At 42.9% G+C, this 23,469-nt stretch overlaps 1 long non-coding RNA gene across 1 annotated transcript in view; it reads right to left on the minus strand.

Annotated features, from left to right (window-relative positions):
• Positions 1-23,469, minus strand: part of LOC112059114 (uncharacterized) — a 32,127-nt gene that overhangs the window by 3,420 nt on the left and 5,238 nt on the right. Inside the window, exons 2-3 of the long non-coding RNA XR_002888340.3 lie at positions 17,484-17,572; positions 14,056-14,158 (exon numbers count right to left, since the gene is read on the minus strand). This is a non-coding gene — a long non-coding RNA (uncharacterized LOC112059114). The remainder of the gene's footprint in view (positions 1-14,055; positions 14,159-17,483; positions 17,573-23,469) is intronic.

Here is a 23,469-nt window from a genome sequence, read left to right on the forward strand (position 1 = left end):
GTCTGTGAGGACGGCGGCGAGTCGACCGCTGCTGCACCGCCGTCGACTCTGCTTCCGCTTCTTGCCGCGGTGGATTTCCAGAGTCGACGGCAGAGCCATCGGAGATCGATTTTATCGCGTCTTCACTAGACGCGATAAGTCGATCCCCAATAGATCGATCGCTACCCGCCGATCTGGCGGGTAGCGAAGACGTGCCCAAAGTTACTCTGTCCAGATAGTACATGCACAGTCTGGTCAACACTAGGAGCTGTGAGAGGCTCAAGCATATTCAGTGAGACCAATCTCTTCAGAGATTTACCTACTGTAAATCAAAGAATTCTCTACTGAGCATGTGCAAACTGCAATATTTTTTTCAAAAGCTTATAAATTGGCCAAATTTTGGCCATTTTTCATGGGAATGGCAAAAGGCCACTCCCTTCTTTTCCCTCTCCCCCTGACAAATTTCGCATTCTTCCTGCAAAGCATGGGCTTCTAGAACTTTTTAAAAGAAAGGTCACCAATGTGTTTTTTCCCTAGCCCCGATCATGGAAACAGATGAACTCTTTTGGCTAAAAAAAATAACCCATTTGAGGCAGACACCTGGCATGGAAAATTCCAGCCAAATGGTTGATGTCTGGCAAAGTTATAAGCAACTGAAAACAGGGTCTTATAATGGGAAATGTCAGGCAGCCTTAACAATAGGCAACACTACTAGTGTCTGTAATATGTTTTTTTGTTCTTTTAAAGTTATTGTGGAAATGGTAGATTGACCAAGATTATTTTAAAAATACTTCATGTAAACTTTTCATTTCTAATTAACATTTCAAAACAAAACAAATATTTTAAGTTTAAAAACATGAAACTAAATGGCAATTTAATCAAAATGTTGTTTTGAAACAACAACAGAAAATCGTTTTTAATTGGTTAAACACTTTCTGGAAGAAAACCAAAACTTTTCAGTAGAAAAATATAGATTCCCCCCCCCCCCCATTTTTAATTAAACCAAGACATTCTGAACTACTGGTTAGTAATCTATAGCTCTATTCAGATGTATTGAAGTTGGAAAGATATTCAGTCTTTGCTCAAAGCTCTATTGGTTAACATTGGGATGCCCTTTGTGGCTGAAGGATAGTGTATGTAGACCTAGGCTATTGTCCACAGTTAAAAGATTGCAATTTGGCCATCTTTACAGATTGAGTTTGACACTTCTGTTTAAATGATCTGCCAATAACCAATGCCTACAGTATACTCCAATGTTCATATACTTCCATAAGCTAAATAGGACTCTAGGACCATTGTATTAAATTACTATGTATTGATCCCAACTAGGAGAAGGATCTTGTGAGTTTTATTCATATGCGTAGGAACTAATCACAGAGGTGAGAGTTGCTGAATCAGGCCCTGCATTCTGAAATTGCAATGACCTGCTCAAGTAATTGCATAGTTCATAATTAATTATACCTTAAGATAATGGTCCCTCATGAATGATTAAAGCCTGCAAGTAGCAGCTATTGCTCTAAATGGGCTGAACGTTCTCAGGGAGACTATGCTTAAGAAAGGGTCTCCGAAGCAGGGGTAGGGAAAAGACATGGGTTCTGAGTACAGTGGTGTCTCATGCTGCTCTCTTGTGCAACACCATGTGACGTGCAGTCATGCCAGACCATAGGAGCCAGAGGATATTGTTGCTCTTGGGAACAAGCTGAAGCTCAGCATGTATCATCATGCTTCTGTTATAGGTCTGAATAAGAAGAACGATGTGTTTCACAAATTGTATATGGGAAGCACTTACCATTACCTGCTTTTAATAGGTAACCGATAGTGGGGGCAAAAGACATATGGCTTCAAGACTAAGCTTGATACGTTTATGGAGGGGATGGTATGATGGGATAGCCTAATTTTGGCAATTAATTAATCTTTGACTATTAGCGGTAAATATGCCCAGTGATCTGTGATGGGATGTTAGATGGGATAGGATCTGAGTTACTACAGAGAATTCTTTCCTGGGTGTCTGCCCACATGCTCAGGGTTTAGCTGATCGCCATATTTGGGGTCGGGAAGAAATTTTCCTCCAGGGCAGACTGGGGGTTTTTCACCTTCCTCGGCAGCGTGGGACATGGGTCACTTGCTGGAGGATTCTCTGCACCTTGAAGTCTTTAAACCATGATTTGAGGACTTCAATGGCTCAGACATGGGTTAGGGCTTTGTTGCGGGAGTGGATGGGTGAGATTCTGTGGCCTGCGTTGTGCAGGAGTTCAGACTAGATGATCATAACGGTCCCTTCTGACCTTCAAGTCTATGACTCTATGATTCTATAAAGTCACAGTGTCAATACTATGAAGGAAGGATGAAGCACAGGTCTCGGAGTTGGAAGATCTGGGTTCTGAGATCCCAACTTCATGTGTGAATATAGGCCTGTCACTTTAGGCCAGATTTTCCAGGCTTGTCTACCTAAAGACTTTTCGGTGCCTAAATATGGATTTAGGTGCCTAACTTTAGACAAACTTAAAATATTGTCCTTTATTAACACTGATTATGTACACCCAGTGACAAAGTGAGTACTATTATCTCTATTTCATAGATGAGTAAGTAGAGGCACATGCCGAAGATTACATGCTAATCTAATGAGAAAAGATGGAATAAAACCCAGAAGTCCTGACTTGCAGTCCCCAGGCCTATCCACTGGACAATATTCTCTCCAATAGTGGATTGTTTGTTGAACTGCCAAAATAAAATAGCCATTCCCAATTTATAACAATTAATTAACTCATTGAAATTTACTAGATGCTTGTTTTTAGGGTTGCATACAATACAAGCTTACTTTCAACTTCTGCAAAATAGTTTGGCTTTAAATTATTTCTACTCTTAAAAAAAAAAGCCATTTTTCCTAATTGGCCCAGAGAACTCTACAGGTTTTTGGCACTCCAACAAGCAAGATAGATGTGAACCATGCCTCCTTCTATCTGAAGCATGTCCAGACCCCTGAACAAACCCTGAACAATATGAGCCTGATCCAAAGACTTTTGGAGTCAGCGAAAAAACTCTTTTGGATCGGTTCCCAAAGATGCAACTGATGAGGTATGTCAGCATGATTCAGCAATAAATCAATAAACCTAACTCATTGTGAAAAATCTAGGTTTTGCTTTGCTTTGAACCAATTAACCAAAATGAGAGTTGGTCAGAATTGCCACCCCTCCTCCCCCCAGATTTTGACTTTTTAGTAAAAACAATGAGTACTTGTGGCACCTTAGAGACTAACAAATGTATTTGAGCATAAACTTTTGTGGGCTAAAACCCACTTCATCGGATGCATGTAGTGGAAAATACAGTAGGAAAATATATATACACAGAGGACATGAAAAAATCGATGTTGCCACTCGATTACAGACCTCAAAGTTGCAATACTCCAACCAAAAAACTTCAAAAATAGACTCCAATGAGAAACTTCAGAATTGGAATTAATTTGCAAACTGGACGCCATTAAATTAGGCTTGAATAAAGACTGGGAGTGGATGGGTCACTATAGAAAGTAAAACCTATATCCCCATGCTATTTTTCCCCCTACTGTTACTCACACCTTTTTGTCAACTGTTGGAAATGGGCCATCCTGATTATCACTACAAAAGTTTTTTTTTCTCCTGCTGATAATAGCCCACCTTAACTGATTACTCTCGTTATAGTTAGTATGGTAACACCCATTTTTTCATGTCCTCTGTGTATATATATCTTCCTACTGTATTTTCCATTGCATGCATCCAATGAAGTGGGTTTGAACCCACGAAAGCTTATGCTCAACTAAATTTGTTAGTCTCTAAGGTGCCACAAGGACTCCTCGTTCTTTTTGCTGATAAAGACTAACACAGCTACCACTCTGTGACTTTTTAGTGAAAAATCAATAACTGAACTATTTTGGCCAAAAAATGAAATACCTGTAGTTAGATTAGGAAATGGCACCATGGTGCCTCATGCTCCCATTCACCTCTATTGGCAGGTCTCCCAGGTCAGGCTACATCTCCTATGATGCATTAGAGTCTCCCCTCTTGATGAAGGGAAGTAATGCACTAAGGGAGACCCATGACCATGGTGCACCATGGGAGATGATGTCTGAAGATATGAGGTAATCTAACTACAACTCCAATTAGATTCCACGGTGGAATATCTGAATTAAAATAGTTTGCATTTTGGCAAAAAAAAAAAAAAAGAAAAAGGGGTGGGGGGTTCTGCAGAAAGCAGTTTTGTGGTGGGGGGGAGGAGTGTAGTTGAAACCCCATTTTTCTGCCAAAAAGCAGTTTTTTAATGGCAACTTTTTGATCAGCCTTAACCAAAACGTTTTTACTATTATAACTTAGGTTTGACATTTCCTCTGATAATGCAAAAGCAATTTCAGGGGTTATTTCCCTTGATTTGATATCTGGTTTTTTTTAGAAAGTCTTCCTCAAATGTTCCTTTCCAGCCTGAACTCTCCTCTCACGCTGCTTTCCTCCAGTGTGCATATGACACAGTGCTAGAGACCAGCATAAAAGGTACTGTTATATACAGTATGAATCTCATCTCATTTTATTACTGTCACTGTCAACACTCAACAGAAGCTTTTTTCTCTAAAATGATAAGAGAGAATATGAAATATGAACAAATGGGATTTAGCTACAGCTGTTTACCATAAAGCTTAATTGAGAATATAGTATAAATTATGAAAACCTGCAAAAATAGCACTACAAGGCAGAGACATCACCTCACCTGAAACAAATGCAGGTAGCATGGTAGCTCCATTGACTGAGATGGAGATGGCATGTGGTACCTCATAAAAGCTCCAAAGATACACCCATTTTATTACTGCAACACTCATATGAAGAAGAATGATGTTTGGTACTATATCGTGGATGTTATTATCTAAGTAAGAAAGAACCCCCTGGTGGGTCAGGTAACTAACAGCCACCTGTGGACACTTCTAGAAAGTTAAAATTTTAACAACAAAACTCTTCCTTTATTGGGCTTCATTTTTAAGAAGGGCTGGGCACCCATCATTCCAGTCGATGTTAGCAGGAGCGGCAGATTGTCAGCACTTCTGAAAATCAGACCCACAAGATGTTTTTCATTTGCATGTCTCAAACACACTGCCAATCTGAGGAAGTATTTCTGTCCCTCAAATGTAGATGAGTGGCTGAGGTACAAAGAGATTAAGGCCACCTCTTTTGAGATCCTGGTCAGGTGAACTTGGGCTCCCATCTAAAGGCTCATGTTGAAGTTGGAGGCCCAGGGAATTTACCAAGCTGGTGTTTGGATGCGTCAAGTTGTCTGAGGAACTAGTGACTTGAGCATTTCAAGGGAGTGGCTCTAAGAATGGTCTGTTAGGTGACTATTCAAATAGCCTTTTCAGAAGTGTCCTGAGGTGCTCAAGAGTTGCTCCAGGAGCTGAAAAATTAGTCTCGTCAGAAGCCATGAGGTTTGATTAAGTCTACGTTTATGTCACGGAAGTCACGGAATCCATGACTTCCAGAAATCCCTGTGACATTTTCTTCTTCAGCCTCTGGGGCCCAGGGGCTGGAGCTGGCAGCCAGTGAGGCTCCCACAGGGTTCCAGGGACAGGTGACAGCCTCCTCAGGGGCCCTCCCGCAGGATTCCAGTGACAGGCGACAGCCTCACGGGGAGAGAATCCTGCAGTTCCCAGCCACCATTGTGGCAGGAGAAACCATGGAGCTGCAGCAGCAAAAGTCACGGACAGGTCACGGCGTCCGTGAACTTTTGTTTATTGCCCATGACCTGTCCGTGACTTTTACTAAAAATATTCATGACAAAATCTTAGCCTTAGTTATGATGCTCAAGCAATAGGCCCTCACTGGCTGCTCTGCAATTTGTCCTACCCTTAAAATAGACAGTACATAGAGTGAGGACCCCTCTACACTCATTTGAGCGGGGGCGGGGGGAGAGAGACAGACAGGATTGACTCAAGGAAGGCACTATTCATTTAGATGGGGTTTTTTTAAGTCAGTGTGACCCTGAGCAAAGAGAGTGGATGGGGGCATATTAGTTGGGGAGAGTTTAAGGAGGCATCTGAAGGTGTCAACCCAAATCTGCATTTTTAGCTGAAGAGAAGTTTCAGATGAAAAATTTTGCCCATCTCTCGTCAGCACAGATAGACTTTGTGGAGTGGAGTAGGGGTCAGACAAAAAGGGTCCTGATCCATTTTTTCAGGATAGTGATTCCACAAAGCCCAGCAAACATAGATTTCTGCCAAATTTTGAAATGTAAACACTTCATTTTCCACTGGGTCTGGAAAGTTTCTCTGGGTTAACATAATCACTGGTGTGGCAACAAAACTGTGATGGACGGTGTGTGACACCACTCAGTTTCATAGATCCCAAGGCCAGAAGGGACCATTGTGATCCTCTAGTCTGACCTCCTATATCGCACAGGCTAGAGAATGTCCTCAGAATAATTCCTAGAGCAGATCTTTTAGAAAAGCACCTAATCTAGATTTTAAAATGGTAAGATTCCCTTCATCACCCATAGCTTTGCCCCTATAACAACTAGATTCAGTTCTTCCTATAGGAAATAAAATCAGTGGCTAGGTTGTTAGTCTGGGACTTGGGAGACCTGGGTCCAGTTCACTACTCTGACACTGATTCCCTGTGTGCCCTTAGGCAAGTCACTTGGCCTCTCAGTTCCTCATCTGAGCAATGGGGATAATAGCACTTCCCTACCTCATAGGTGCATTGTGAGGAGAAATATGTTAAAGATTGCAAGGCTCTTAGATACATGATAGTGGGGTACTAAGACAGACAGGCTGGGGTGTTTCACAGTTTTACAAAACTGGTTTTGCATATCCCATTTTTGAATCTGCACTTTTTGCAAGGTTACACTTTTTACCCTAAAACCATGAAGGCACAAGGAAATGTGTCATTCTCTGTGTAGTGCTGAAGGAAAGAATTTTTCTGCCTAGGACACAATTGGAATATGTTGGCTCATCAGTGTCAAATGAGCATATTTGGATAGCCTGGGTCATTGTAAATGGAAGGAAAGGCCATATTTGCAAAAGGATTCCTTCTGTAATATTACCAAAGTAAATCAAAACATTGAGTATCTGTCAAGCGCTGTAAGTACCAGTCATGACTGATAACTTTCCAGCGGCTGATCTAACTCTGATACCATTCCTTCTCAATACAGTTCTGAAGTTTCCCTTTCTTAGTCATTATGTCTCGCACCAGTCTGAGGCTGCCTTCTTGTTTTTCCTATTGCAACTTCATGGCACCTGTCTGGACCATGTCTTGAATAAATCACCAGTTAAGTGCTGGGTAATCTAGTCTGATACATGTAAACACAGAAGTAGTATATTTTATTTTGCCTTTTGCTCCCTTCCCCTAGGTAAATTAATACCAAAATGAAAAAAAAAAAAGAGTACATTCAAATGCAAGATGGTGGGTGAAAAAAGCCCTACATTGCCACAAGCTCTATTATTTTGCAGTATCAAACTGTATGCCAATGTATGGACATGTATTCTGTAGTGTGGTGGATGCGATAAGCCAGGTTACTGAAATAGTCTTAAATTGAAGCACTGAGTGCCTGGTTTTGCTGCTATTTATTATTGCTATTACTGTAATTCCTAGGAGCCCCAGTCATAGACTAGGTTCTGCTTACGCTAGGTGCTGCACAAACGTAGAACAAAATCGATGGCCTCTGCCCCAAAGAGCTTACAGCAGAGTTACTCTTGCTTTTGAGTGGCTTAAATGAAAAGTAGAGAAGGGCCTGAGCCACAAAAATTAGGCCTTCTTTCACATTTATACTAAGGCCACTTTGTACCAATCTGGTTTTATACTAATGGAGTAAATTAGAGGCAGCCAGCCCTCCCCTCCCTCAATCCTGCTCAGTACAATAGGTCTGAGTCCTACTGTAGATCTAGTGGCTAATATGTGTAATTAGTCCATTAAAATATCCCCTGCTGGATGTAATAGAATCTAAAGTCCTAGTTCTTCTAGGTAGTGGCACAGGTAACCTGAGGTGTTTGTTTTACATTCTGTGAGCCAGTAGTTAGTTTTACAGTGTGCTTATTGCTAGATGGTTTTTAGCATCTCCCTGCACATTTTCTTTTTAGCTCTAGCTTTATCTTATGGTACGTTCAACACAGCAGATACTTCATTACATTCCCATCACCGCTGAAAGGTCCCCCTGTGATTAGAAGTTTTGCACTGGGTTTGTGAGGGATTGTTCTTGATGGAGTGACAGATTGTTTTAAGACAGGGCTGAATTTGTCACCACTGAGTCATCTGCTTCTCTGTGTCCTCGATTTTCTCCTGCCACAAAAGGCTTCATATTTCCTTTTTCGATCAGTTATTTTCTTTTGTGAGAGCTGTGCACCTGCCACAATTGCAAGCGCGAACACTCAGCATGTCCCTCCTCAGCGTATGGAGACTGATGTTAGAGAGCTAGCAATGCTATAAAAGAGAGAAATGCAGAAGCACTCACCCTGAAGCACGGGAACACTAACTCGTTTGGAGGAAAATAAACACTCACTTTACTTTTACATATACGTGTCCAAATGTACTGTGCAGGACTGCAAAATAGAACTGACATGTACACAAGTGTCTTGTATAGTACATGGTATGAAACTATACCATGATATGCATACTTGGGATCCAACCCTGAACTCTTTTCTGAGGCAAAATTCCTACTGGAATCAAATAATAATAATAATTATTATTCTTTCCATTTAGAGTTTTCCATTAAAGCACATTACAAAAGTGAGTAAATATAATTACTCCCTTTCACAGATGAGACAATTGTACAGAGAAATCAAAACCCAAACTTTCAAACGTGGGTGCCTAAAGTCATTACATGCAGTGTAGTTGTAGCCATGTGGGTCCCAGGGTATTAGAGAAACAAAGTGGGTGAGGTAATATCTTTTATTGCATCAACTTCTGTTGGTAAGAGCTTGTCTCACTCACCAACAAGAAGTTGGCCCAACGAAAGTTGTTACAGTCATCTAAATCCATGGTCTGATTTTTAGGGGTTCTGAGCACCCATAGATTCCATTGGGAGCTTCAAAAGTACCACCTACTTTGCTTTAACCATATCTGGCATAGAAATTGATTAAAGCAGTAAGTGATTCTCCCTCATTTAGAGTTCTCTGAGATCAGAGCAGGGAGTATGGTCAGCTTGCTGTAGTTAGAAGGATCCCTTAAACTAAGGACCAAAGATGTGATTTGCCAGATACCTAACGCTGGCTTTTTACTGTAAAAGTGGTATGACATTAAGGCCTCTGTTAAAGTCTGAATCGAATACTAACAAAACTAGGTTACTTATGAGCTCAACTGGTCTCTAGAGACAGAATGTATTTGTTCTGTGCTATTTAGTGCCCAGGGCTGTATTCTTTCTAAACTAGTCATTATTACTATCTCTCATGTTGCAACACAAGAAGGGACTTTCACTTTGACAAAGCAAAAGTCTGGCCCAGCATTGATTTTTCTTCTGACAGCTAAAACTTGAACTTCCAGTGTTAGCTGAACAATTCTCCCTTCGGCATACTCACTTGGGCCAGTTGTGTGCGATGTTGCTATCAAGGAAAAGGGCTTCTTCCTACTAGCAAAACGTTCAGGATAAAACAATATTGAACACAGAAACAGAGAATTGTTTTGTGAATTCCCATTACAATGATTAGGCTCCTCGCGCCTCAGCTCAGATTTCTCATCTACAAGTTACTATCAGATCTTCCTTTCTTTAAGAGGCTCCCTATCACTCATTTCTTGGTCATTGGTTGGACCAACATTGCTCTCATCTGCTTCATCCCCTAAAGCAGAAAACGTATTGTTGTTATAATCACTGTTATTTATTTTGAGTATTAGAATAGACTCTAGAGACTGTAATAAGAAATCAGGACACTATTGGGCTAGGTGCTATACCAGTGGTTCTCAAACTTTTGTACTGGTGACCCCTTTCACATAGCAAGCCTCTGAGTGCGACCCCCTCCTTATAAATCAAAAACACTTTTTAATATATTTAACACCATTATAAATGCTGGAGGCAAAGCAGGGCTTGGGGTGGAGGCTGACAGCTCGCAACCCCCCATGTAATAACCTCACGACCCCCTCAGGGGTTCCAACCCCCAGTTTGAGAACCCCTGTGCTATACCCACATGTAGTGAAAAAGACACTCTATGCCCCAAAGAGCTTACAATCTTGGTAACTAACAACATGAATACATGAATGAAAGAATAAACAGATGGGGGCTGTGGCAAGGAGTCTCCACCACCTTGCCAGGCTCAGTGTTTCTCCCTCTGGTGGTGGAGGGGCCTGGAGCAAATCATTCCCACTCTGGAGAGTTTTTATTCCCCAGTCGGGTTTTATTTTGCAGTGTGTAGAAGGTGGACCTCGGGGTAGGCCCAAGCAGTACTCTTCAGCCAAACAAAAAGAAACAAATTCATAACACAAAAAGAAAATACTTCTCCCTGCCCCCTCTCCAAGGTGTTGGCTTGTAATGCTGGCCTTTGGGTGCTAGTCCTTTCCCAAACAGTCCATTCGTTCAGTTGCTTCTTCTGGAAGGAGAAGAGTAGCCTCCTCCCAGGAGAAGCCTTTTCCCCATACTGCTCCTAGCCCTGCTGCAGCTTATCTCTCCTTCTCTCTCACTAGAAAGGGGGGCAGTTAAAGGTCACAGGCAGACCCTAATTGGACTCGAGTGTCCCTTGTTGACCTGAGCTTACCTCTTATCAGGTCACAGGGAAAAGGGCCTTTAGCACTCCAGGACTAGTATACCACCACTGTCTGGGAGCTGCTTGGCCTGACTTTGTCACAGGGCAATGGGGAATGCGGATGGGTAATATGAGTGTCAGTAATGTGAGCATGATCTAGCTCAGAATAGATGTGCACACAATATAGCAACTTAGGCCCAGTCATGCAAGCATTTATGTATGTGCTTATTCTAGGCACGCGAGACGCTGCACTGGAGCAGTGGGACTACCTAGGACTTTCCTCACTGCAGCAAAGCTTGACTCACTGCCACGGCGCCTCCTGCTGGTCATCTCGGGAATTAGCTCTCCAGCATATGGAACACCTCCTACTGGCTGGTGTCCCCCCTGCCGCTGGCCCCCGTGTCCCTCCCATACCCTGGTGCCCTTTACCTTGGGGTGTCGTCCCAGCAGTACCCCACCATGCTCTGGGTCTCCCCTCCCAGGGGAACCCCCAACCCTCTCACCCACCTTGTCTCAGCAGCTACTACCAGTCATCATCTAGCCCCCACTCACTGGGGCAAACTTCAATTTGTCATGGCCACTCATCATTGGCAAGGAGGTTGGACCAGCGGCCTCTGCCTATCTCTGGGCTGCACCTCCCAGCCCCTGTACCTGCATAGACCTTTACCAAGGCCTCAGACTGGGGAGTTGCCAGGCTGGAGCTCCCCAGCTCCTCTGGCCTTTCCCCAGCCCTGCTCTGCTCCAGGTACCCTTTTCTCCCCAGCAGTTAGATTCTTCTCTCTGCACAGCTAGAGAGAGACTCTCAGCTCCTCCCTGAGCCCTTATAACAGGGCCAGGTGTGGCCTGATTTGGGCATGTCCCCAGCTGTGGCTGCTTCCCCAATCAGCCTAGCCTTTTTTTCTAGGAGCGGGGTAACTGCCCCGCTACGCTCACCAAATCCATGAATAAGCAAGCTCCAGCAACCTCCTGGTGCAACAGTAATGTAACTAACTACAGAAGGGGAGGCTGTGTATTGAAATAACAGTGGGTGGGGGTCAGTTTCAGAGAAGAAAATTGGTCTGGTGGCTAGGGAGTAGCCTAGCACATGAGGAAAAGTGGGTTTAATTCCCTTTTTCACCAAAGACTTCCTGTGTGATGTTGGGTAAGTCACTTTGCCTCTCAGTTCCTCATCTGTAAAATGGGGATAATAGAGCTTCCCTACCAAGTGGGGTATTGTGAGGTACCCAGATACTACAGTAATGAGGGCTACATCAGTACCTTAGATATCATTAAGTTGAAAGGCACCTTAGATGTTTTGCCTTCTGCTGATCTTTCTATTTTCTTAGCTGCTGCATTCTTCCATATGACTTCCCTTCAACTACACCATTCATTATGTCAGCCCTTGATGTGTGACTTTTCCTTCCTTTTATGTTTCATTCAGTTTTGCTCCCTTGGTTTTCCACAGTGACTTCAATTACTGCTCAAGCCCATGTACCTTTATGTCTGGAAGGGAACCTACCTTGCCTGTGAGGGAGATGTATTTTACCTGGTCTTCATTCAGGCAGATAAATAGTGCAGAATTACCTTGTATCATATTACCTTGTATCCATCTCAGTTATATGATATTTGTAAGGGAATCTATGGACTTTTGGTCCAGACTCACTATCCTTTTCCTCTGAACTCCCTTGGGAACACAAGCTGGGATTGGCTGTCCTTTGTGCTAGGGTGCTGTATACACATGAAAGGGCAATCTCTGTGCCAAGTTACCTCAGCACCTCACATACTTTTGACTTCAGTGGAATTTGGATCAGGCATTTAGTGAGAATCAATCATACAGATGTATCTCAGTACATCACAATTATTCCTTTGAGAGGAGAAATTTTCACCAGTCAGCCAAAACAATAAAAAAGTCTTCTGGTATGAGGACGCTTGTTTCACAGTAGAGAACTATTTATGCTGTATGTTGAATTAGACACCTTTGGTTTTTATTTGGAATACCTTGCGACATAGGACATGGATCAGTGGTTTCTGAGTTTGTGGAGGCAGTTTCTTTTAAAGGGGCTACATCAGCTATGTCTTCACTTTGGACTTGGAAACACTAGAGGTTAACTGAGAAAATAATATGATGTGCACCAATGAACTAATTAATGTTTTTGTTTATTGCATCTGTCAGTGGGTTCTGTACAGCCCATGGCAGATGGAGTCAGAGCACTATGGATCTTTCAGGTAAAAATGCTAAAATCACTTGCTATGGAGCTGAGCTAAGTAGGGACATGGTAGGTCAGAATGTGAATGAAAGATCCACTTTCAGATCTGGAGAGAGTGCTAAAAGCTACCAGAGGCATCATACTTTGAATGGAATATAGAGAAACCTACCAAGATCAAAGCCATTAAGGACCCCACATCACTACTATCAAGAGATCCAGCCATAACTTCAGGGTTCTGGGTAAAATACAAGTGCCACCATTACATTCTGCTAATGAGAACTATCCTGCAGATTTTGTTGACTATAGTATTCTTCTTCATTTTTTGCTTAGCTTTACTGAGACCCACCAAACAGAAACTGCATTTGACAGACGGGTAAAGTGACTCATATTCCAGAGTACCCTTGAAAGGATTAAAGTTGCTATACACATATGAAACAGGTCTAGTATTACCATTATGTGCACCAAATCCTGCAATCCTTATACAGAGGAAAAAGCTGAATAAAGACTTTGGGTTGTAGCCCAATAACGTTACAGACCAAGGGTTTCCTGAAGACTATGAAAACGATTCTTCAAATTAGGTGTTGCAAGGGGATCACCTTTTCTACCCTCTTTGGGCTAGATGGTCACAAGCCTTGGATGTGACGAGGAATGTGATGGAGATGTCCTTCCCCACCATAAACACTTATGCACTGACTCAGATTTTGACTCCAGCCAGGGTAGAGAGAGGAAGGGCAGTCATCACTAAGAGCGAGAAAGCTGAAGTGGGGGGAGAAGAGTGGGAGGCGCCTGGCTCCACCTTCCCCTACTTGCTGCTTGGGTGCAGAGGCATGAATAAACAGCTCTACAGAAGGTGAAATAACTGACTCCCCTGAGAAGGGGGGGAACAGGGAGGGAATTGTGTCTCACAGTTGTGTCTCAGATGCAAAGCCTGCTAAGGTAGTACAGTTTACCCCTGGCTCTGGTATGTACCCAAAGTCAGAATCTAAACCTTTGAAAACAGAACCTGTGATACTAGTCAGTGTGGTCTAGCCTTTTCCCCATACCCTTTGTTTGTCTTGTCTATTTACCTCGAAACTCTTCCGGGCAGGGACTGTCTACTACTTTGTGTTTGCACAATGGGATGCCATTCTGGGTTGGTCCTGGCCTCTACTGTAATAAGCACGATTAATACTAGTGAGAAGTTCGTAGGTTTGACTCTGACATGGAAACTGCTACCTCTCCCAAAATGCATCATGCTTCCAGCTGTCCACTCAGGTGTAACCTGGACATGGTGATACACCATCTATTCAGCTCCTTCTGCTAGAACAATGCCCAAAACCTTAAGTTAAGTAAAAAGAAAGAGAAACAACTCCATTAGGCAGCCTTATAAACTTCAGCAGAAAAACAAACAAAAAATACCTCCTCCAGCTCAGTGATGCAAACAGAAAGCAATTACCAGAAATGAATGTGTGTTCAGGACCACTTATTTCATTGAGAAGTAAAATGGGCCATAGCCAACCCACCAAGCATACAGAATATATATCAAAAATTACCACTTGCCATTTTCTATTGTCCTTGTTGATGATAGCATGTGTCTGAACAGAAAGGTCATGCCCACTTGGGTGTGTTAGGTGTTCAGCTGGCAAAGCACATACAGGTAGTGAAAGTAGCAGGGCTTGAAGCAAGAATCAGAGATGATATCAGGCTGAGATTTCCTTGCTCAATTCTGAGCTCTTAAACTTTGCTTATACTTTCACCTAGGGACAAAATTAGTCCTAGCAATATGAAAAATATATAGTTCCCCCTTATCAGGTGTATTTACTTGGCAATGAAAGTTCTGGGACTGAGAATAGCTCAGAGTATATATTTTTCTTTCTTTCTATCGGAATAGTAGTACTTAGCTCTTAAATACAGCATTTTATCTGTGTATTTCAAAGTGCTTTACAAAGGAGGCCGGCATCAGTATCTTCATTTTATAGATGGGAAAACCAAAGCACAGCAACAGAAGTGACTTGCCCAACGTTACATAGCAGACCAATGGCAGAACCAGGAATTTAATCCAGGTCTCCTGTGTCCCAGTCCAGTGCTGTAACCACTAAGATACATTGGGGGTGAAGTTAGTACCAACATTCTGATCAGGGATTGAGTATGGAAAATTTCATGTGGGGGCAGGTGAGAAATTAGGGAAATTGAGAAAACTACCTTTCCCGATAAGTGGTACCTGCTCTTCTTCAAAATATGTGGAAGACCAGCCCTGTGTGATAATACCAGAACCTGGAGTTTGTGTAGGTTTCTCTCCCACAAGTCAATGAGAAGTTTGAGGTCTGATGTTTGAGAGGCAGTATGGTCTAGAGGATAGTTGCTCAATTAGGACAGAAGCCGGTCAAAACACTGAAACCATACATTTTCCTGACAAAATATGAGGTTCTGTAGACATTGAGATTTTCATGGGAAAATGCTGATTTTTGGATGACATTTTCTGATTTTTATAATGGGAAAATTCAAAATGAAATGTTCAGTTTCAAAATGTTGAAAATGTCAAAAATGCTGACTTTTCAATAAGATTACTTTCAAATTGATATGAAATGTTTGGTTTCTGTTGAAAATATCAACATTTTGCATGGCGACTTTGCCAAATCAAAACATTTCAGAACCTTTCATCCTGTGCCAGTTGTTGATACCTGAGCTTTCTGTCCTGGTTTGGGTTAGTAACAAATGTCAAAATATTTAGGGTTACCAGATAGCAACTGTGAAAAAACGGGATGGGGGGTGGGAGGGTAATAGGTGCCTATATAAGAAAAAGTCCTGAAAATGGGACTGTCCCTTTAAAAACAGGACATCTGGTCACCCTAAAGATATCAGAATTTCCCATGAAGTAGAAATTCTGTTTCTGAACAGCACTAAATTAGAGACTCAGAGACTGGGCTGCCCTCTGCAGCTCTGCCATTGTCTGTTCACATCTCTATGGCTGTTTCTCCTCCTGTCCTTTCTCTGTCTTGCCAATGGGAGGCGCCAAGCTGAGGGGTGTGTGCTAAGCCCTGCCTCTCTCACGGAGATAGACACAGGGAGGTGTTTCTCTCTGCCTGGAATTCTCTGCTGCAAAGCCTCTCTTGGGGTTAGGTGTCTGTGCTGTTTCAGCAAGAGGCCAGGCCAGGGGAGAAGCAGGAGGCCCTCCCTTGAAATTTTTAGCCCAGTGATTGGGGTACTCACCTGGGATGCAGATATCCAGTTCAAGTCTTTCTCCTGAGGGACAGAAGGGATTTGAACAGGGATCTGCCACCTCTCAGCTGCATGCCTTAGCCACTGGGCATCAGGATATTGTGACGGGGAGGGGGGCAGCTTCCTCCCTCCCTCCGCTCAGTGGAAGCTGTTCCACTGTGAATAAATCATTGTAAAAAGTCATTGGACCAAGATCTCCCACCACCCAGGTGAGTGCTTGAACCATCAGGCTACAGAGTCACTCCTGCTTGCTCTCTCTCTGACCCAGTGATTCCTTCATTATTTGTTCACAGTGGAACAGGCTTCAACAGGAGAGACCCCAACACCAGGATATCCTCTAGGCTGGTGGTTGGGGCACTCACATAAGATGTGGGAAATCCCTTTCTCCTTCTCAGATGGAGCAGGGACTTGAACCAGGGGTCTTCCCACCCCAGCTGAGTAGCCTGACCACTAGGTTAGAAGTTATGATGGACAGCTTCCTCCATCTTTGCTGTTTTGTAGTAGCTTACCTATGGGGCAGACCCAGTAGGTGAGGTCAGAGCATGTTTACTGGGTCAAGTCCCAAAGGTGAGTTCAATGGAGGAACAAAGATTTTCTCACAGGATGTGAATTGCTCCAGGGGCTAGACATCAGGACACTTAGAGGAAGGAAGCAATGTGTATGCTCAGAGACAGAAACATAGGCACCCAGGGAATGCTTACAGCAAAAATTTAGGGCCGAGCGAGTTTAGGTACCTACAGGGTTTGGTGACAGATGAGTGTGGATTTTGTGAATCTCAGAGGGGCCTGATTCTGGGGTTTAAGTGCCTCAAATGGCACTTAGGTATCGAAGTCCCTTTGTTAATCAAGCCCTAAGAAACTTGCATCTCTCCTGCCCATGCTATACCTGTTTAGAAGATAAATAGAATAATTTGTTCTCTAATGATTCCATCTGGAACCTGAATGCTCCTTAGGAAAACTGGAGCGTCAAATTGCAGACTATCGCATTAAATACATCATGCATTTAATTATTATGATTTTGAAGTATTTTAAAGATAATCCTTTCTGAGGACTGACTCGATAAAAACAGTGCATCTGGTCTGGGATGTCTATGGGGAGGAAAGCTGAAGATTACTTGTTCTTTCTTCCACTTTATTTCTAGTTTTCTGAAACACGAGGCACAATAGAGACATACACCATGAAAAAAACTGAAAAGCGAATTAGGCATAAGGCATAAATCTGCCACACGGGAGATTGCTCGTTAGTAAATTCAGGCATAAGAGAACTCAAAGAAAGGATTAGGTATCTACTGTAGAAATTGGGATAACACATGCAATTATTCAAGCTAGGATAAATACTATAGAATCTAACAGTTTTTGTGCTTTAAAGAATAACCTGGTGGTCAATTGCAATTCCTCATGATATAGTTCTGGATAGCTGTTTAAATGCCTTTACGTCTGATTTTACCTTCCTCTGAAGTTGTAGGCTGCTGCTGAAGGTAGGGTACCAAACTGGAGAGACAATTGATTTGGTCAGATATGGTAACTCCTTTGTTCCTGAAAGAACAATATGCAGAGTTCTAGTGAAATTCTGAGCAACATCGGGCAACACTGACTCATGAGCACACTCTGCTGGTAAGAAAAAATTCAGGGAGCATAGCGGTTCAAGGACAACAATTGAAAATGGGTGCCATAACTCATCTTGGATCTATATGAAGATATTCATTCACTGTTTGACAGTGTCCCTCTGTGCTGCCTAGTGACTGGCAGGCAGGTCAATGAAGTTCTGCTGCTGCTTTTGGGTCCACTGAGATATTCACTTACAATATAGCAGCTGCTCCACAAGGATCTATCATTGGGAAAAGTTAAAATAGCAATAACTGCGAATGGGGAGTGGAAATGAGGTGAAGGCCAATTTATTTCATTCTGATAGTGGTAGGGTCTCCATTGTGCTAGGATGAGAGTATGATACCAGATACAAGTGCATGTCAAGTGATATCAGAGAGAGGAAATATTTTTCCACAAAATGCACAACTCACCCATGGAACTCATTGCCACAAGATGTGATGGATGCCAAGAGCTTTGCCAGATTGAAAAAGGACTGGATATTTATATGGATAACAAGTATATGTAGAAGTATAACAGCAAATATTACAAAAAAGAATTTTGGGATATAAATTCTCAAGCTTTGGGGCATAAACTGACCTCTAGCTACTGGAGGTTAGGAGGGAGCATTCTGTGATGTACCCCATAATAGCCTACTGCAGGATTTCTGCCTCTGAAGGAGCAGGTACTATCCACTACAGCTAGGTGAAATTTGTTGCATAAAACATTTTGTCCGTGAAGAATGAAGATTTGGCAACACCAAAACTTGTGTATGTTTTCTCAATTTAACCAAAATAGTTTTGGTTTAAAAAAAAAAAAAATTAAAAAAAAAAAAATTTAAAGGTTGAAATAAAAATGTTTCATTTGAGGATGAACAAAATATTTGTTTTCAACATTTGGATTCACCGGGTTTCAAAAACAGTTTTCTGTTTGACCCAAAATATTTTCCCCCCTAATTTTTCAGAGTTGCCAACAAACCGAAAAATCCATTCTAGCGGCTGTGGGAGACAGGGTGCTAGACTAGATTAACCCATTGCTCCATACTGATCTGATCCAGAATGGCAGTATTCGGATGTCTATGGTAGACTCCCAATTGTTCTTTCTGCTAAAGATAAACTTCATTTACATCACTCCCAACCCTGTGCCTCTTAAGTGGTTCCTCCAGGTGTCATTCATATCATCTGCATGATGAAGGCTACACAGAAGTAAATTGCATTTGAAGAATAACCCTTTTACCAACTGTGTGCAATCAGGAATTGCTGCAAGAAGGGCCTTTTTTAAATAAAGAAGAGAATTTGGAAGACAACATTCTTAGTAGATAAAAGAAGGAAAAAGGGGGTTGCTTTTATGGAAGATATAATATGGTTCTTGGGTGTGGGGTTTTTTGTTGTTTTTGTTTTTACTTTTAAACATCAATCAGCCATTAAGCTGGCTTTAAAATTCTGCTACATTGACTTCCCTTTGGCAACAAGGACCATCTGCTCAGAAGGAAATCAATATGGGATGGATACACTGGGCATAAATCGATCCAAAGTGGCTTCTCCAGTTGAGGAATACAAACTTTCAGAAAGTTTCTATTGATAAATGACACCAGCCCCTTTACATCTCTGGACCAAGTGATTTTAAATCCAGAGGAAATAGCTAACCATGTGCATTTGTCTGTAAAAATAAAATGGATGCACTGTGCCATTAAAAGGGAGAAAGAAAGACATCTGAAGGAGGTAACTTAAAACCGATGACCAATATGTTTTCATTGTTCCCTTGCTGTGTTTATACTGCTCTCAGCAAAGGTAAATGTGAAAGCAGACTTAAGTAGATGAATAATATAACCATATCATGAAGAACCACATAACAAGTCCATACTTGTCAACAGAAATGTGAACTTATTTGTCCACTTCTGCAGTAAACTGATTCTTTAGAGAAGAGAATCATAATTATGCAAATTGCAGTTATCAGATTAATACTCCTCTCTGTGCAGTTCAAAGGCAAGGAAGGGTTCCCAAGACCATTGCTGATATTTGAAAGAAACACTGTATTTTCAAAGCAAATATCAGAAAATCTATTTACTTTTAATAAAGAAACACAGAGCATTTAAAATGAAAAGGAAAATGTTGCAGTTGTTACCATGTATATCAATAATAACTATGGGCCCTATTCTGTTACTCATACTGACACTGAGCGGTATCTTTTTAATGGTTAGCCTGATTGAAATCAATGAACTTATGTACTTAGTAAGGTACTTATTAATGTGAGTAAGCATGGCAGAATCTTGTCGGAGGAGTCTATTTGCAGCAAAAGGTACTACGCAATGTCGTGAGGGTAATAATCCATTAGAACAATTTATCAAGGGGTGTGGTGGATTCTCCATCACTGGCAATTTTAAAATCAAGATTGGATGTGCTAAAGCAGGTAAAAACTTTTTACCTCACGCTCCCCCTTACCCGTGTCCATGCCCCCCACTCCCCAGAGCCGGAGCAGGGCCAGGCATGGGGCCACAGCTCTTGGAAGGGGGGACATGACCAGGTAAGGGGGCCGAGGCTGGGGCCACATCTGGGAGTGCGGGTGGGAACAGAGCCTCAGCCAGGGGCCTTGTCCAGCAGCTGGAGCCCCAAGGGCGGGGCTGGCAGCTGCGGCCGGGAGCAGATCCCCAGGCATAGGGCCGGTAGCCAGATTGCCAGGCATGGTCCCGGCAACCATGGCTGGAAGCAAAGCCCCAACCATAAGAACGACAGCCAGATCCTCAGGCATGGGGCTGGCAGCCAGGGCCCACAGCTTCCTGTATTCCTGCAAAGCATGTCTGTTCATGCTGGCAATGTTTGCTCACCACTGAAAACCATGTGGAGACCCTCCGATGAGAGCAGTTACTCAAGTGTAAATTTCTAATGGTATGGGGCTAAATTCTGCTACCTTTCGTCATGCTGAGGAATACCTCACTTCCAAAGCAACCTCTCTGCAATTGGTGGACCTGATACAATCGGTGGACCTGATTCCTCCATCCGTACGTTCATCGAGCCATAGATTCTAATGCCAGAAGGGGCCACTGTGATCATCTAGTCTAACTTCCTGTACAAAAGGACTTCCCCGAAATAGTTTCTGTTTGAACTAGAGCAGATCCTTTAGAACAATGGTCCCCAACCCTAGGGTAACACAAAGGAACCTTCGGGGAGGGGGCACAGTTGGCGCCCGGGCCAGCCTCCGGGGGGAACAGAGAGGGAGTGACCCCCAAAAGTTCCTTTGTGTTACCCTAGGGTTGGGGACCATTGTTCTAAAAAATCTGCTCTAGTTCAAACAGAAACTATTTCGGGGAAGTCCTTTTGTACAGGAAGTTAGACTAGATGATCAGTGGTCCCTTCTGGCATTAGAATCTATGGCTCGATGAACGTAAGGATGGCAGTATCAGGTCCACCAATTGCAGAGAAGTTGCTTTGGAAGTGAGGTATTCCTCAGCATGAGGAAAGGTAGCAGAATTTAGCCCCATACCGTTAGAAATTTACACTTGAGTAACTGCTCTCATCAGAGGGTCTCTGCATGTTTTTAGTGGTGAGCAAACATTGCCAGCATGAACAGACATGTTTTGCAGGAATACAGGAAGCTGCTTGGGCAGAAATGCCAGCATAAACTTCAAGGCCAAGCTGACTGGAAGTTGGGGCCTGAGCTACAACAGGAGCTGAAAGGGAAATAAGAAAAAAGCATGATGCTGCATCTTGTCATTTGCTTGGCAATATTTTCTTCATACAGATGCATCCATGTGCAAACTCTTTTGTCATAACAAGGCAGGTGTTTCAGTGCCGTGCTGGGCTGTGGTTTATTTATTGTTAATTAATTAATTTAGATGTAAATATCACCCACTGCTCTGGCATGTGCTACGTCTCTCTTCTAGTTGTAGGGGCCCTATAAGAGGAGAAGAGCCTATTATAGACCGTTGCTAAGAGAGTTAGGGCCAAATTGTTCAAAGTAATTTAGACACCTAACACCCATTAATTTTAACCTTTCCACAGACCTTAATGAACTTTGGATCAGGTCCTAAGTGTGTGGAGCAGCAGATGTTCTCAGGTAAGGGTGTGACATCAGAGTTCAAAGGGTCACTCATCACATGGCAATGTAGGGTTCTGAATGCTGATCGGAACAGTGCAGCCAGGAATAGGCTCTGTGTGCTGTCAGATGATGTGCAATTATAAATAAGGGGACATATTTGTTTCTCACCAGGCCTCCTTGTATTAATACGGAGAATAACACACTTGGTACTGAAGATCCTTGGTTCAATCCATGCAAAGATGATGGAGGAATCGTCATAGACAAAAAATCAGCTAGCCAAGGCTGCAAGCAACTTTGCCATATATTTAAAAAAAAATACAGTCAACAAAAATAACTGCGGCAGTCTTCCCAAAACTAGGACAAATAAATCCTATATCTTTCAGTGACTCCAGTTATAGCCAAATAGTTCTACAGTTCCTGGAGGCTGTGTTTTACTTCACCTACAGTAAACAGAGTTCTACTCGACTTTCATAGTGGCGAATCTGCCTCCACTCCTCACCATGAAATTCAGCTAAAGAATCTTTTGATTCCTTTGGTTATAGGGGAAAAATGAGCGGGTGGGGGGTGTCACAGGGTGACACTGGCCCTTTAAGGAAGAGGCCAGTGTACCTGTAACTCATCAGCCACTGCCTAATTGAGATTAAAAGAAGGCATTTGGGCCACATAAATGGGGAGATGCCGGTGACTATGGAGGGTCTGTCAGGAAAAGGGCAGGTGAGAGCTGCCTGGGCGTGAGAGATGGGCTGGTGATAAATTCCAGAGACCAGGATACTGTAGGAGGTCCCTGAAAGAAGTTGTAGGTGGTTCCTGGGGGAAGGATGAAGGCAGGAGAGCAGCAAGAAGGGTTTCCCAGCTGACCTCCCAAAGTCAGAGTTAGGGGCAGGAGGCTGGAGGGGGGTTACCCATTGACATCTCCATGATGGACAGCTGGAGCCAGAGGGCCGGAGAGTGCTGAGGAAGTGAGGGATGATCCTCTTGTGAGGAGGAACACCCCGCAGAGAGTCTGTGGGGATTCCCACGGCGAAGAGCAGAGTTGCACTCCCGCTGGAAGGGCTGGGTGGGCTGTTCTGGCAGAAGGACAGGAGAGGACTGATGAAGAGGGCAGGTGGGGTGGAAGATGCCAGAGTATGTTATGAGGGGCATCAAGGGACTAGATGTTGTGACTTTAAAGAGTACAGGCACTGGGATGATAAATGGACTAGGTTTGGGGACTTTGGTGTTGGACTATTCCGACAATGTTTTTGTAATGAACTGGCCCCATGGAGGGGTCTTACTAAGGCAAGAAAGCATGTGTGGAGTTGGTGGGGACTCTAAAGGAGGGAAACTGAAGTAGGCATGCCTGTTCTGCTGCAGCCACTGGAGGGCGCTCCACATAGGGCTACCCTGTGGTGGCGGATCTTCAGATCCATATTTTATTTTTGTGGAAACAAAATCCCATCTCCATGAAAACAAGTAGGTGCTGGCTATTTTTATGTATTGATTTTACACAAGATAGCCTGCTCTTGGGCAGTCTATAACCTATTTTTGAACAAAATAAATCAGGAGCCTTAAAACATTTGAGAGTTGGAGGAGCGGTGTCACCATCTGTCTTCTGTTTTAAATCACCTCCTTTGTTGAACTCTACAATAGTTAAAGTCAAAGGTTTCCACTGGAAAAAAAAATCTTTACCTAATACTGTCTTTTAGCACCAGTCTCCATAGTGATGCCTGGGTTTAGGGAGGTTACTGGAACTGCATACTTTAGGTGATCGAAGCGGTGTTATTCAGCACTACTGAGCAACGCAGTCAGTCATTCTCGAGCATTATCTGTTTCTC

Source organism: Chrysemys picta, chromosome 2, assembly GCF_011386835.1.
Source record: "Chrysemys picta bellii isolate R12L10 chromosome 2, ASM1138683v2, whole genome shotgun sequence".
In the NCBI taxonomy this organism is placed as follows: domain Eukaryota; kingdom Metazoa; phylum Chordata; order Testudines; family Emydidae; genus Chrysemys; species Chrysemys picta.